Source organism: Cynoglossus semilaevis, chromosome 3 (assembly GCF_000523025.1).
Source record: "Cynoglossus semilaevis isolate Cse_v1.0 chromosome 3, Cse_v1.0, whole genome shotgun sequence".
NCBI classification, from domain to species: Eukaryota; Metazoa; Chordata; class Actinopteri; order Pleuronectiformes; family Cynoglossidae; genus Cynoglossus; species Cynoglossus semilaevis.
Window position 1 is genome coordinate 9,533,576 of NC_024309.1, and position 4,028 is coordinate 9,537,603.

The following is a 4,028-nucleotide window of genomic DNA, read 5'->3' on the forward strand; positions in this document are numbered from 1 at the left end:
GGGGGGGCAGAGGAGAGGAGGGCGGGGGGTTAAACAAGGTTTGCACAGTTTCACAGCCAGGGAGGGGCAGTAAAAACAGGCTAAAGGACACTTCAGCAGAGGTCGACTCTGTCGACTCTCTCTCAGGTTTCTACGCAGTTATACCAACTTCAGCAGCAGCAGCAGCAGCAGCAGCAGCAGCTTCAACCAGAGTTCTGCTGGTGACTCACACCAGCTCAAATGCAAATCAGCACTTATTTGCATCATAGATGCTTAGTTTGATTTTTTTTTTTTTTTTTCCATCTTACCGGGGTGATAAACTTTTTCTTTTAATGGCAGCCAGATTCAGTAATGTAAAAATACCAGATGGCCAAATACTTTGGCAGTGACAGTAGAGACTGTATTAAAGTAACATATTAATGCACTGCATATTAACATGAATATTTACTGAATTTTAAAACATTAGGATGAAGCCTGAAAGCAGTCGATGTTTGGACAAATATTCATGTTCTGTTATATATATATATAGAGCTAACGTAGTCACTATTACTTGAAAATACTTAGAAATAGCAAACATTTAGCCAAGAACTTTGCAATGGCATATAAAAGAAAAAAAAAAGATCAGAGGCTAATGCTAACATTACCGTCACAGATACAGACATGTCCCAGAATTCCTACAAAATACAAAGTATTTCTCAAAGTCTTTGATGAAAAAATATAATATTTACAATGACTTTTCTGATTATTTCAAAAGAAAAGTCGTGGGTCACAAAAAGTCTTTCACAGTGTAAATAGTTGGTACTTTTTGTGTCCTTCAGCTGCTCTGACTTGACTAATACTGTAGCGTTCCAGAAGGGAAAGTGGTTTTTTTTTGTGTTTTTTTTTTAGTATAGTAAAAGAATGTTATTATTATTTTCTGGCTTGAAAACTTGTGCGAGAAACTTATCGAAGGCCAAAACACTTAAAAATAAATTATTTATCTGCGCTCCTTAAATCAATCTTCACACGTTTTATTTGTCAATTATCACCAGAATCTTTTTCCTCACAGCAGTAACTGTTTATTGGCTGTATTTTCAAGACGTCTTCAGACAAACGAACATTCGGAGCCGATCTCTACAACAGTATGAACTGATGGGAACTGATTCCTCCGCCTCGGTGTGAGACGACATTAATTCTGCTTTTATGCATGAACTGAAGTCTGGACATTTCCCTGAAAGAGTCCACAGGGTTTGGCAGAATTCTGTGAGAACTCGTGTGTCGCTCTGGGCATTTCACGGAACTTTTTCTGCCAGTTGTATGAGTCAAATTTTCAGAAATGTCAGAGTGAGCCCATGTGAGACTGCAGCCGGAAACTCTCAGCCAGGCAGCGTCTGGTTGGTGCCAGAATCTTCCCTGTTGTTTGGTTGTTGTGAGTGTTGTGAGTCTGACCGACACTGAATATTTCATATGTCAAGAGGAAGTTTGAGAATGTTCTGGAAACAGTGTTTATTTACACAGGATAAAAAAAAGGGAACACACTGTCGGGGTAATTAATTCGAATTATAGAACAGATTACAAGATTGGTTGAATTTATTTTAATTTATTTTGACTTTTGTTTTATTTAATAAGACAAATAAATTATTAATTATTAAAAATGAAATATAACTGGAAAACTACATGTTACCCATCAGCTTGGTATTAACTTTAAATTCAACATTAATAGTATTTATATCAGAAAAAGTAGTCACAAATTATGTGATTGAATAATTACTAATTACCAAATTATTTTTAAAATTATTTCCCAACTAATTTATTTAAAAAAAATGTATTTAATATTAAAAAAAGTTTAAATTTGGAAAAAAACAAAATAAATATCTTGAAAAATGAAAAATAAATTCAATTAATCATTTATTATTTTCATTTTTTTAAATAAAAAAATGATAACTTTCTGTTCAAGTGCATGATTTTTAGAAACTTTTTCTACAACAACTAGCCTCGTATCTGTCGTGGTCTCAGCTCAGAAACACCGACAGCGGCAGCACCGTTGTGTCAAAGTCGGTGGTGTTTCTGCAGCCGTGTTGTTTTGCCAAACTGCCTCCAGTCTCATGGCCAAAAAAAAAAAAAACTATTTACCATATTTTCTTAAAGGTTAAAGATTCCACCCTTTTCTTTCCACACCTCCGAGCCAGACTCTCATGTTGAAAAGACCTTCACCTGATTGCCTCAGTCTAGACACATTTTAAATATTGGTGATTTTTGACAAGCTAGCAGCATCAGCCCTGCCTGAAGTCCCTGCAGCTTCTCCCTGTCAGTTTATCAGACATCCAGTCGTGTGAAGTGTCACCGCCGCGTCGTATCTGCTCAACAGTCATGACGACTGTCGGCACTGCCTTCAGTGGTGGTTTGAAACTCCGGAGAATTCTTTTGGAACCTTCTCCCCCCCCACAGTGGTACAGTCACTCGAACGGGAGATTTCTTTGATGTTCTGTGAGGCCTTTCATTATCAGAGCTTTTATTCGGGCAAGAAATCCTGTAACAATAGCTGAACTTTATTTTATTTATATAGATATATATATACAGATATACAGACATAAATAATTTTTCTTTCTTTTTGAGGCAATTTCTTTTTTCTAAAGCCAATTGTTCTAAATCCTCATCAGTCCATCAGTGTTCCGAGGTCTCAGGTCTGTAAAGTTCCCTCTAACCCAGGTCTTCTCCTCTACTGCATTAGCCATGTTGTTTTTTTTTTCTTTTCAAACTGACACAGACTCTTCACAGCCCGACTCTGAGCTGCAGCCAAACCAGGAAAAGCCCCAAAAACAAGAGGAGACCACGTACAAACACAGACACAACAGTCCGTCACAGCTACAGACGGTTGAAAAAACGCTCTCAAGACACCAAACCTGTTACTTCTGTCTTCTTTGAAGAACAAACAAAAAAAAAACGTGAAAAATATAGGTCATTCAGCTTCTATAAACGGCCAACGCTCCCTGGGGCTTGTTGGAGCATGAAAGAGAATTGACATCACCTCAGCCGAGCAACTGCAACGGAGAACGTTTCCTTTCTCTTCTGTGTCTGCGTGCTAACATACAACACTTTGCTGTTTTGCTGCGTGCTAACATACAACACTTTGCTGGTTTTTTTTTCTCGACTTCTCTGTTTCAGCTTTACGAGCTGAATGAGAAATCAGCAGTTTGCCAGGTTTGGAATATGACAGACGGGGCTGGAGTCATGTACAGATTTAGACAATGTGGCAGCAGAAGACTCCACACCCCGAGCTGACGAGCAGGATTAAGAGGTGAATTCAAAAATAGTTGAACTGACAAAGCACCCGCTGCTCTGGGGGAAAGTCACGCGTCATCATTTATACTGGGTTTTTATCATGTCTATGTTGGTGGTGCTAAACACCCCAGAGAGAGAGGAGCCAAGGTGATGTCACCAGGTCGGTACTGGTGTCAGACTACGAGTCCATTTAAGACGGACAACAAAAGGAATAGTCCACATTTTTTTTAAATAGACAAATAATCGACAAATGTTGACAAATCAATAGTTTAAACCTGGAGGAAAGTGATCGTGGTAAACCTGGAAGGTTGTGACAAAAAGGGATACAATTTGCCAAAAATATTTGTTAATAAACTAAAAATCAAATTAAAAAAAATTACTAAAAATACTAATTGTTCAAATCACCAGTCGTGTTATATATAGCTAAGTCCCCAGGCCATAACATTAGTCAAACTTAGGCTAGTTACACCTAGTTTGACCTAGCTTGAAGTTAGCCTAGCATTAGCTATGCAACACAGAAAATGCTCAAGATTATACAGGGCAAATGTGTGTAGCTGTAGCAGCTACTTTTACGTTATTTATAGCTACTTTCTAAAATGAACACATGGTATTCATCCACAAAAAAAAAAAGGTTTTTAAAAATATTTTCTTTTTGTGGTTTGAGTTATTTGTGGAGGTGAATCCTGTCGAGGGAAATGGGATGACGCGGCAAACCTTTTCCTTTCTAGTACAGAATTAAGACATTTCCAGGAGCTCCTCAGTCCCCCCCCCCCGCGCAGTTCTACCCC